Source organism: Alligator sinensis, unplaced genomic scaffold (genome assembly GCF_000455745.1).
Source record: "Alligator sinensis unplaced genomic scaffold, ASM45574v1 scaffold743_1, whole genome shotgun sequence".
Classification (NCBI taxonomy): domain Eukaryota; kingdom Metazoa; phylum Chordata; order Crocodylia; family Alligatoridae; genus Alligator; species Alligator sinensis.
The window spans coordinates 478,812-491,455 of record NW_005842512.1 but is presented as its reverse complement, the minus strand read 5'-3'; the positions used below and the strand labels follow the sequence as shown (position 1 = coordinate 491,455).

The 12,644-nt window shown below is 41.9% G+C and overlaps 1 protein-coding gene across 10 annotated transcripts in view; it reads right to left on the bottom strand.

Annotated features, from left to right (window-relative positions):
* Positions 1 to 12,644, bottom strand: part of ATXN1 (ataxin 1) — a 272,506-nt gene that overhangs the window by 241,512 nt on the left and 18,350 nt on the right. Inside the window, exons 3-4 of one of the 10 annotated variants that reach the window (XM_025213217.1) lie at positions 6,922 to 6,965; positions 3,725 to 3,823 (exon numbers count right to left, since the gene is read on the bottom strand). The exons of 8 other annotated variants lie outside the window; for them this stretch is intronic. The gene's annotated coding sequence lies outside the window, so the exon portion shown is untranslated. The remainder of the gene's footprint in view (positions 1 to 3,724; positions 3,824 to 6,921; positions 6,966 to 12,644) is intronic. One more of the 10 variants, XM_025213216.1, reaches the window with a different exon arrangement.

Here is a 12,644-nt window from a genome sequence, read left to right as displayed (position 1 = left end):
CATCCTGCTGACCCTACAACAGCTGGTGAGTTGTGTCTACCCTGAATTTCAGTGCGGATTCAGGGCATTTGACACTGTCAGCAGTATTTGCAGTCCTAGAAAGGACAGGATCCCCACCAATCCTGTTAAGTCTTATACGCTCCATGAACGCAACAGTTCAGTTTAATGGGTCCACTTTGGACAGCTTTGAGATGAAGAGCAGAGTGAAGCAAGAATGTGTTCTTGCCCCTACATTCTTTTGAGTCTTCTTCTCGGTGCTCCTGAACTGCACGTTTAAAGTTATGGAAGGTAGAGTGTACCTTCACACAAGATTGGATGGGAAACTCAACCTGTCACAACTCAAGACAAAGACTAAAGTTAGAAAGGTGCTTCTTAGGGAGCTTCTATTCGCTGATTAATGATGCTGCCCTTACAGCCCATGACAAAGACCTACTACAAGAACTCATGGATAGCCTTTCAAGAGCCTGTCAGGCATTTGCTCTCACTTTCGGCATAAAGAAAACAGTTGTACTAGGACAGGGAGTTCCACAAGATCCATCAATCATCCTTAATGAGAACCAGGTAGAAGTAGTCCAAAACTTCAGCTACCTAGGTTCTACAGTGACCAGCAACCTCTCAATGGATGGAAAACTTAATGTTTGCATCGGCAAAGCTGCCACCACCTTCAGCACACTAACTAAAAGAACATGAAAAACTCAAAGCTTACCATCAAGACCAAAATGCTAGTGTACAAAGCGTGCACACTCAACCTTCTCATGTATGGGAGGGAAACATGGACAACTTATGCACATCAAAAGAAAAGGTTAAACAGCTTCCACCTGCACTGTTTATGCCACATACTCAACATCAAATGGCAAGATAAAGTTACGAACGCAGAAGTTCTTCAAAGGCAAATTTACGAAGTGTGACAGCCTGTAACAGGGGGCTGTCCTAGGGCCGGTCAGTCATTGGCCCACCTGCCTGTTTCTGAGCTAACCGCCTGCCTTCCTCTCCTGCCATGCCTTGATGATAATAATTAAGATGTCAGTTAGGCAGGAGGCTGTCCATTTACTTGCCCTGATGCCAAGGGCATTATGCACAGCTCTAACCCTTACCATGTCCCATGCCTTGCAAATGGCATCCCAGACAGCCAAGCTCTCCTGTACCCTTCTCCCCCTCAGCTGTAGTCCCGTCTGGGATCTTTGGCCGCACAGGCCCTGGCCCCACCTTCACATGCCAGTTGGACACCATGCCCCTGCTTCTGGGCATCCCTCGCAGTGGGCCCCTGGCCCTTTTGACCCTGCGGGTCCTGGCCCCAGCACTGACCAGTTTGAGGGTCCATTCAGTCAAGTGAAACTCAGGCTTGCCTTCTCCTCCTCACAACTCCACTGCCCCCTCACTGGAGTTCTCTATCGTTGGAGCCTCAGCCCTCTCAATCTCTACTCTACTCTGGGCTCCCTGCCCATCAACTCAGCTCCGGGCTCCCTGCACATATCTACTCAGCTCCAGGGTCTCTACTGTGGGGGCTGGGGTTATAAGGTGCCCCTACCCACCTTTCACAAGGGAAGTGACTGGACTACTGGCACTCTCAGGACTACTGCACCACAGGTAGCCCCACCAGACCATCCTGCCCCAGCAGGGGGCAGTTTTCGGTCATACCCAGGACCTGGGGCCTCCTCCTTCCCCATAGCCCCTGCCTATATACCTCCAAGCATGTTCCATGGTGTTGCGAGCAGCAGCTCCAGCCAGATGTTATTCTTTCGGCTGCCAGCAGCAGACTGCTGGCTCAGCCCTGAGGGCCTAGATCTAAAATGGAGGCTGCTCACCCCCCTCCTCCAATCCCAGAGCCCTCCTGCAGTCATGTGAACCTTCATTACTCTCATACATGCTACCTGCTCCAAACTCTTAAAGTGGTAGGCACCAACAGCTCCCTGCCACACAGCCCTACTCAGACACAGACGACTGCATTGGCTAGGCCATCTGAGCAGATTGGAAGATGGATGTATACCCAAGGACATGGTGTACAGGGAACTATCGGAGGGAACAAGAACAACAGGATGCCTCAAGCTTCGCTACAAAGACACATGCAAGCAAGTTATAAAGCCATTTGGAATTGATCCTGGCCAATGGGAAACCTTGGCAAGCGATCAGAACAAGCGGTGTCATTGTCTCCACCAGGGCGTTCAAGTCCATGGCAGGAACTGGCTCCAACAGCTTGAAGAGAAAAGAGTCTGTAGGAAGCAAGCAGCTCCCAAACCACCCAATCATAACACACAGACTTGCAACTGCTGCCACAGATCATGCAAATCTCAGATTGAACTATTCAGTAACATAGGACACTGCAAATCATCTATGTCGTAGGCGGCAATATCTACCATCTCTTCCAGACAAAAGGATGCCATATATATTAGAATGACCTTTCTAACACTGAGGGTACTTTCAGCACTGGAAAAGATCACCAAGAGAGGAAGTAATTTCCACTACTGAAAGTTTTTTAAATACAAGTTGGACAAACAACTGCCTGAGATAAGTTAGATAACGATGATCATGTCTTAAGCAAGGGACTGAATTAGATGACCTCCTGAGGGCCCTGCCAGCCTGATTTGTCTCTGATTCTACAGAATATAGCACTCTTTTGTCCCAAGAGATCTCAAAGCTGGTGGGAAGCTATCTGTAAAACATTCAAATACTGTTGATCTGCAATAAGGTCAAGGGGGAGGAGGGGGAGGGAGAAGGGAAGGTGAAAGGTGAAAATGGGGCCAAGGGCACCAAAGCAATTCACAATCATAGGGACAAAGAGTCAAAAGAATGTTAATATCTACTCGGAGCAGAAAGAACCCCATCTTTCATGGTGTCATCCAAAAGACCTCCATATCAAATGCAATGCCCTTCCTAATATTTAAAATACCTATCTTGAAAGAATAAACGGCTCAGCCCACCTTGCCATGGCTCGATGGATCTAGTAAAGTGGTTCTCAACCTTTTAGGACTCACAGCACCCCTTGACAGACACAAGGCATACTTTTATAGATCCAAGCCATCTCTCGGAAAAGATCTCAAGGCATCCCAGGGTTGATAATCACTGATCTAACGTATAGTAAAGATTCCAAAACAGAAGCTTAGACTTGTGTGCTCTCCTTCTCCAACCAAATATCAAGCAGAATCTCCCAAAGGCAAAGTCTATTAGATCCTAATTCTGTAAACACCTCTTTCATTGTCCATCAGCTAACATACTTCAGTACTTCATGTCTGTTCAAGAACAGGGCAGCAGGCAGATAAAAAACTTTCTGGGTTACAACCCCGATGATTGCTTTTTAAATTGCTGGTGGGGAAAAAAATCCCCTACTGCTAAATGGTTTTGCTTTGAAAGAAAAATATATACCAAGCATTTAACAGGAGGAGGCTGCAGACTGAAAACTTCGGGTATTTTTAGAAATCATAAATTTTAAAACGTGAATGGGCAAATTCTACAGGGCAAACCATTTTATTAGGCCTCCCAGTAGATATACCAATTGGATGTCTGCATGGAATAACACAGAGATTACCACACAGAGGGTATTACTTTTCTGAAAATACACAAATCCCCATTAACAGGCTAGTCTGTAGTTTTAAGCAATAATCCAAAGATTAAGGCATTTTATATATAGTGTACATTGGAAAAGTTATGATATTCTTTGTCAATAATTTATTGACTAATATTTACCTTACATAAAATAACACACTGATAATAAAACAAATGCTAATACCTCTGCAGGAGTTATTTTCCATTCATGGTGAAAAGCATCTGGGGATTAGGAGTACTTCACCATTTCCATTCAGGTTTTTCTTAACTTGTTCAGATGTGTCTAGATACAGAAGAACATAGTCTTTGTACTCACAACTCTCAGCCCTGAGCCCTCTTCTGGAGTTTGGCACCTCTCAAAAACACAGAAGAGGAATGATCCTTTCTTTTCAAGCACAGCCACATGATGAGGGGTGATCATGTTGCTGCTTTCCACAAAAGCCCAGGCATTACATCATTCACCCAGGGTACAAGGCACAAAGGGCTAAACTCCCTACTCTGCTTAAATGGGTTCACACCTCTCTGGAGAGAGCCCTAACTACCAAGTCAACAGGAGGCAACATCTGTTCCTTCTTATGTAGCATGGAAGAGTGTGGATCAGAGAAAGAGACAAAGAAGGAGCATGTACTTCTAACCTAATTGTTAGGGCACACACCTGACCAGGGGTGAATCTCTATCCCAAGGACTGTATTTAATTTACATTGAGTATTCATTGCATAAAGTTCATAAACAGTCCCTGGAGAAGAGACAGGAGCCCAAACCTCCCCCTTCCCTGCTGACTCATCTTGCCACTAGACTATAAAGTCACATTCACTACCTCCCTCTCTGTGGCTCAACAAATCCTGCATTTTCTGCTAAGTGGCGCAGCTTCAGGAGGAGAGGTGAATAATGTCCCCACCTCAAAACAGTTTAAAGCCCAGCAGGTTGGGCACTCTCAGCCATAGTCTGGGATGTGATTTTGCAACCCCCTTCCACATACAAGGGAAATGAGCCTGGGTTTCCCACAGTCTGAATGCTCTAATCACTAGGCTACTCTGTAAAGGAGAGACATTCTTACAGACATTTTTTTTAAATAAAAGCTGTGGCTGCCATTGTATTTTCTGTGGAGCCCAATCCAGAGGTGTAATAGGTGTGCTTTGAGCAGGTCTACCTGATCCATTTAGTTCATGGATTCAGGCAAGTTTAGGCACAAGATGGGCACTAAGCAACTCAGCCCAGATGACCTGGGCCCTTCCCAGAATGCCAGAAGCAAAATTCTGAGCACAAAAGGGAACTTTATTAGTCAAAACTTGGGCACCAGCAAGGTTAGGCAAGGGTATTAAGGATCACACTTTCAGACTTACTTAAATTTCATTAAGACCCACCCATTTATACCTCTGCAGAGTGCCTGTAGAACACAAAAGACCTTTACACAAGTTCAAGTCAATTTAAAGCATGATAATATAGTAAACAAGCTTCAAAGTTATTCCAAATATAATGTGTGACAAATTTGTGGCTTGTTTATATCACTTCTTAAATTGAACATGTGGCTGGATGGAGCTGGTCCATAATAGATCCTAATGCTTCTCTAAGTGTCAGGATCCAGCAAGGAAGAGCCCCAAGATCTGGGCCACAGCTGTCTCCTACCCAATCAGGCTGGGGCAAAACCAGTCCCTGGACCTCAGACACCCACCTGACCCCCAGAGGCAGATGGAGGGGGAGGGGGGGAGCCCAACCTTGGGGAGCATCTCCCCAATCTCAGGCTCACTGCACCCTAGACCTTTCTGACAGCCCCTGCAACCAAGGAGCTAGGATCAAGGAGCCTCTTCCCAATCTTAAGGTCACCATGCTCCAGGGAAGTTAGAAAACCACGTGTGCAGCCAAGCCACACATCCTGTTTAAAGGTCCCAGCACAACAGACTCTAGGACTAGGGAGAGTCTCCCCAGTCCCAGGGTCCTATGCTTGAGAACCTGTGAAAACCACGTGTCACCCATTTGGATGGCACACTTTACTCATCCCCATGCACAGGGACCTGTGGAAAAAAAAAAAAAAAAAAATGAATGCACTTCCCAGCTGGGGTTTTGCCCCAGCTGATTGTGGGCACTCTGCTTTCAAGCTGCTGGTGCAGGAGGAGCCTGGGATCATCAGTACTCCCTCTGCACTGGCAACTAAAGTGTCATTGAGAATTAAACCAGGATCCTAAAACTGCACATCCTGCCAGGCACAAATGGCATGGCAGGAAGCGTAATGGTTGAGATTGTGGATCAGATCCCATCACACCTTTAAGTGAATGTCCATCAGCCACCTAACAAACCAGTGATCACATTTTCCATCTACTAAAATCTGATGGAGCAGAACATCATCCACTTTTGTGCAATGTACTGAAGTACATGCAGACAGAAGTATATCAGAACTATAACAGAGTCTTTTTTAATGTACATCTAGCTCTGGTAAGCGGTTTGTGCTGAGGTGAATACAATACAGATAACAGCAATGCAAAACTGTGCTAAGCCTATATTTGCATTTGAAAACTCAAACCCAACATTAAACACATCTGGAGGAAGAAGAGAAAGCGAGGCCCTGAAAGTGTGCCAGGTAGTTTTGCACCAGGTAGTCAAAATCAGAAGTACAGAAGTGAGTTCTCAGATTGGAGGTTGCAGATCTTTCCCTTCCTGCCCAGAAAAGAAATCTCTTTAATAAACTTGAATGTAGCAGAACAGATACAGTTAAATCAGGGCCTCCAACCAGGGGCCTATAGATAAAGAGCCAAAATATGAGCTCTGCAGGTTTGCCCATGATAGGGTATTTTGGAAAGTAATTCCCCAGTGGTGCTACTACAAGCTTGGCTGCTACAGTATTTCATTGCATCAGCTAAATAAAGCTCACAGTGACAGAATCACCCATAGAATTGGCCCTGCCCATGTGAAGACACAACCTTTGATGGACTGTGCTGTTGGCAAAGTACAGCCAGATTCCCAGTTTGCACCAGGCCCCCTCATTCACTTTTTGGAATAAAGTTGTTTTTCTAGCAGTACAAAGAGGCAATAGTCCTTGGAATGCCTCAAGTGCATATGCTGCAACTGTCCCTAGCATTTGTTTATGCAATGTACTGGCTGGCTGAAAACTTCTGCTGTTCCCTCTCCCCCTACAATACATTTGCCTAAAGCAGTAGGGGTCAACCTTTTTGGCAGGCATGCCACACATTATCCCTGGACTCTCTCCAATTGTCACTCAGGTCCCCTTCCCTAGCCTGATCTTCTGCTCTGCTTTCTGCTCCTTGCCCATCTGCTGCTGTGCTTCCTGTCTCCTCCCAAGTCTGCTGTGTGCTACACACAGAGGCTCCCTGTGCCACTTGAGGCATGCATGCTGCAAGTTGGCCAACTCTGCACTAGAACCATTACTTGGCTAATAGTGAGTTTTGAGAGATGGAGCTTCAAAGAAGGACCTGTTTAAAAAAAGGAAAAAAAAGAAAAGAAAAAGGAAATGTCAGCTCCATTACATGCCAAGGAACAATAACAGCTCCCTACTAAGGATAATTCAACAGCCAAAACTGACTGGCCCAGAAGATAAACTCATTTGGGCTATGTTACAGGTTAAGGCTGAAAATCAGTGAAACAGATACATCACGGATAGATCTGTGCATATTACCATGCATACATATAATTCAGATACTTGTACAAGTGAATTTAAACCACCCAGTAGCTATTTACCAGTTTGAAAGATATAGGCTTTATGAATACCAAGTGAAAGGTCAGCAAATAGACACTGTAGTGCCAAACTTCTCTGGTTTGAACTCTTCCCATATAAGGGTATTCCTAAAACGGATACAAGATGTCCAATTTTGAAAGATAATTTTGTCTCAACTTTCATTAAGCATTTTCTTTTCATCATATCTGAAGAGCTTTAAAACTGTTTTGCTCTTATCTGATCAAATGCTGCCTTTCCCCTCCAGCTCTGGCATTTTTTGTGGGGAGACTGTTTCGGTATCAGTATTATTATTCAAATGTCAAGTTTATGACAATATATTCTCTGCAATATTTAAAGCGCCCAGGTCAATTATTTTCAGTGAAATGTTAAGCAGTAAATTTTTGCTACCTGTTTGCATTTCCAATGGTCCTCATTGTGATAAAACAGCACTTTAGCCATCTATATACAATGTTATATACAGATGTATTGTTTTGCTTTTCTAAAAATATGTCTGTTTCTCTGTGGAATTTTTTTGTAATTGCTGGCTAAAATACAGATTTAATCTTTTCTATGGAGCGCTATTCATTATTATGTATCATTTGAATTTAGAATATTTACTTCACATGCAGTCTTCATTTGATAGCCACTGCTACGTAGCATGAATCATCAAAACATTTCTTGAACATTTACAGAAACAGTTCTTCATTCTATTAATGATACTGACATAAAAAACCCCAACCTTTCAATTTTTACATTTTTTCTGTTTCAGCACTCACTCAGGTTGATTACTTTTGTAATTATCTAAACTACGGTTAGGTTACCTGTCCTTGGTTATATTAGATATTTTTATCATAACATGTAGGTGTCTTAAAAGTAACATATATTAGTGCCACATAGCTGAGAACTTACTATATTGCCATTCCATCCTACTAACCTGTGCAAGATGGTACAAATTGCAAATAATGAATGTCTAATTCTTTGTTTTAAAAGTTACACATGAATTATGGGATATATTTTTCTCTTAATTAAATAATTATCAAATCAGCAATGGGCAAAAAATGTGTTGAGTTTTCCCTAATGAATATTGCTTGATGAAAGATTAGAATGTAACATTTTGAGTAATGCAAAAATATTTTACTTCTGGTTTGTAACTTGATCCTATAATACATACAGTGCCGACACGGCACCATACTGGTCAGTAAGAAAACACCAGTTTCAACTGCTCTGCTCTGTTCCTTAAAACTGAAATCCAAATTCTTAGTTATACTGGTATTAAATCCAAATTAACTTCAGTACAGATTTAAACCAGGATAGGAACCTGGTCCTGAGCTGAAGTCAACTGGAGCACTGTCAGTAACTTACTAGGAGCTGGGCCTAACACATTAAATCCACAATAGCCAGCAACTGGCAATTTATAGGAATGCTTGCTAATGCCTATCTACTTACAAACCATTTCCAATGTAACCCTGGTACTTGAGGAGGATTGTGTGCTGGAGCCTGTCAATATTTTTCTTTAGTCAGCTGAAAGAGATTGCTTTGGAGTGACTTCCTTCTCCTCCTGAGATCTGCAGACTGCTAACCATACCATGGTTTATTGCACAGTAGATAGGTTATTACCCTTGGGACAGATCTGATTCAGCTCCTTTCCAGCAATGTGTGTGTATACAGATATTTTCATTTTAGGAACCCTCCCTGCCCACCCATTTTCACCCATGTAATGCATTGGCGATGAAAATAATCAATTTTGGCAGTGAAACAAAGGCAATTAAGTTTAAACAATAGCTAACTAAATACTGCACACTTTAATTCATTCTGATTGTGTTTACACTGCATTTGGAATTATACATGAAGTCAGATAGAACAAGAATCCTTCTGCCCATCTAGAGTGCGATCCATACTGACAGTAGTGCTCACCCAGGTCTTGTAAAAAAAATACAAGAGATGACACTGCTATCGTGGCCAATATTCTCCACCAAACCAATCAACAAAACAGGTGCTGAAGTTTGATCTGTTTTGCACACATAATGGCAGCTGTGTTTATCTACAGAGTCACTGTGCTATTGGTATCTAACTCATTATTTTAAAGTGTTTAAAGTACCTTAAGTATGAGAAGAGATATATAAAAACAAATTCCATTCTACAATATGCAATTCAGTCTACTGTTAATGAATTCACATTCACAACATACATTGCAACAGTTCCAAAAAATCCATTATGGTATACACTAAGAATGTGTATTAAGAATAACATAGCACTTGGCTAAATCCGAACACGTCTATCGACACAGTATCATTCTTTTCCAAATAAGATCTCATTTTCTTTCCTGCTCATTTATTTTTTCCTTCCCCATACAAAGTTTTGTCTTACACTCTTAAACTACAAGTAATTTTCTGCCCTCCTGTAAAAGTAACCTTAAACTTAAGGGGATAAAATATGTATGTCCTTAACAAAGTTTGAAGGCCAAATTAAAGGGCTCTATGTTCCTAAGTTATGTGGCCAAGCTTGTGAGACCAATGACAGAAAAGAGGCACAAAGTGCAACAAACTGTCAAATGGCAGGAAGCGTGATCAATTTAACATGTTTGTGTCATCACCAGCCCCTCAGATGTCATTGTCCCCCCCCACCCTTTTGTCCAAGGCTCTGCAGACTTTTGAGAGCAGAACTGGGAGGTAGAAAAGGATGCACAATATGCTCCAAGGTGCTTCTTATGTACCTTTACTGTACAGCTGTAGAAGCAGGGAGAGCATGCCACGATCAAGTCATGCAGAGCCAGGAAATGAGGTGAACCATGCATGCAGGGGACTTAAAGCATGTCTCCTTCTGAGGCACTTTACACCGTTCTGGGAAAATCTCCACACTGTTGGTCAGAGGCTGGTGTTCAATTCACCATTCTTCCAGCTGTGGCCTGTTTCAAATGTCTAAGGCACTGAAATGATTTTGATTTAACATTTCAATTCAGGGAAAGGTAGAATGGGTCTCAGCAGCACAGACACACTAAGTTCATATATATGGAGACACAGACAAGCACAATAACTCTCAATACTGTAACAGCTATGGGTTTTTTTAAGTCCTGGGGGCGGTACAGTCTGGCCTATTTCCACATCACATGGCACAGATTTTTTCAATAAATTAAGGGAAAAAATTAAAAAGCAAGAGAAAGAAAATTCTCTGTTTCTGAGTAAAGCACCACCTGCATATCCATGCAAGTGTATGGATTCTGCTCCAGATACTTACGTGCCTACCTGCACCCCACAATTCTTCATTGATTTCCCAACATAAAACAGCACACTCAGTAAGTGTGTACAACAAAACTGCACCAAATACTTGTGTTTCTACCAGAATGTAACACCTCTTCTAAGCTGTTTAAATTGTATATGCACTTACCTGTACCTACTCCTATAAAACACACAGGAGGATTTTAAAAATAATTCAGTTAAAGGAAAATGATGTGGTGCAATTAAGAAGCCTCGCATTGCAAACCAGAGATAAGAAGTGTATAATCCAACACTACAGCCTTGCCAGCAAGTTGGAGCTCCATTTTAAGGCCTCAGAAGCCCTTGGAAAGCCACTGGCTGATTATGTCTCTGTTGAAAGGGTAAACTTGCAGACTACTGTGCACAACAGATTAGATGCACGACTCCCAGTATAGTTAACAGGAGTGGTAGATCTAATCCCCCCCACATGCTTTGCAAATGTACCCCCAGAGAATCTTTCTGGTATAAAGAAGCTCTATGCATTACTGTTATGCAAAACACAGCAGTATCAATGGAGCTTTTTGCAGTTCAGGGGCAACAACAACACAAATTTAACCCAAATGCAATGAACTGGCATGTGCAAACTTTTCAGAGCAACAAAGATAAAAATATGAGGACAGCACCTTTTAAAAAAGGGACAATTTGGCATCAGCAATGTGTACAAGATGTCTTCATACACTTTCCTGAATCCTTGCCAGTAACTGTTCAAAAAAGACCACTTAACAAGAAAACAGGTCTTCAGCACAACAAATAATAAAAAAGAGAGCAAAGCTTGTGCTATTTAAATATCAGGAAACATTTTGCTAATCATGCACAGATGGAAGGACAGACGCTTCTGCCAGACGCCTTGCTCAGAAACTTTGCTCTATTTTTAATTATTTGATGCACAGAGGACCTGTTTGCTGATTAAAAGGGCCCAGCCTTTATAAGGACTCCATCAATATGGAATTTAGTCATTTTTTTAACTTAGAAGCACTAAAAGCATTTACACTTATCTCTGAGTCCCTACTACCAATAGTATTTTGGAATTACATTCAAATTTTCCTACTTTAACCTACAGAAACTAACTATCTCACTCTACAAAGGACAAGCAAAACAGACCATACAAAAACTAGTATGACATGTACCATGCAACTCAGCTGTGGCAAATACACATTTTTCTCAGTTATCTCCATCAGTTTTCATAACTTTGCTTGTTACTGGGACTGATTTCAGAGAGAAACATCATTTTTAAATGTGAAGCTACTTTAAATACAAAATGAAGTTTTTGTAAGAAAAAAATTGTTATGAGATCTAACATAAAATGTCCATGAATCGCCTGGTTTTTTTTTTAAAGCAAGTGTACTCAACAGTTGTATCTGTCTAACAATGTAAACAATAAGGAACATCTAAGATACAACTGGAAAAACAGCAGCTTCCCAAATGTCTCATTTTATATATTTTGTAGATATGATGGTACTTGATGGTAACTGATTTCACTGCTTCCCTAAAGAAGTCAGTATTTTCTCCCTTCCTGAAAACACCTATCAACAGAAAACTTACACCATTTCCAATTTCTGGAGTCAGTCAATTCCCACCCCCCCAAACAAGCTGATAGTGTTCTTTTTGTTGAAGTTGGGGTTTATCCTAAAACACTTGATAACTTACCCTTGCAGCATTTCATTCCCATAGGAGGGTCCCGAAGAGAAATGACTAAAAATAGAAACAAAAGAGCCCAACTGATTCCCTTCGCTCAGGATGAAGTGAAAAGATTAGTCAGGCCACATGAACATTAAGCATGTGTAAATTCTTCTAGTTTTAGTAATGTAAGTTGACATTATTAAGTCAAAGAATTCTTTTCATATGATACCCTACTGTATACAGTGCAGCAATGATTCATCCTTTAACTTGTGGACTAAATGAAAGAAACAAAATGCCCCCCCCCCCAAGCTATGCCCAGGTACACAGAAAATGGGTTTTTTTATTTTTATACCACCAGGGTGTAATATGCAAGTGAATAAATGTAACTAACTTGTTAAAGCCCAAGTGACAACCCTGAAAAGCAAAATGACTGCTGAAGAGACACTGCAGTTGGAAGCAAGAGAAGACTGGCAGGGGCACACAGTATTGAAAATCCAATGTTCAGCCAATGAAACTGGCACCCACAACGAAGCTTCAGAGGAGAAAAAAAGATTTTCCCAAGG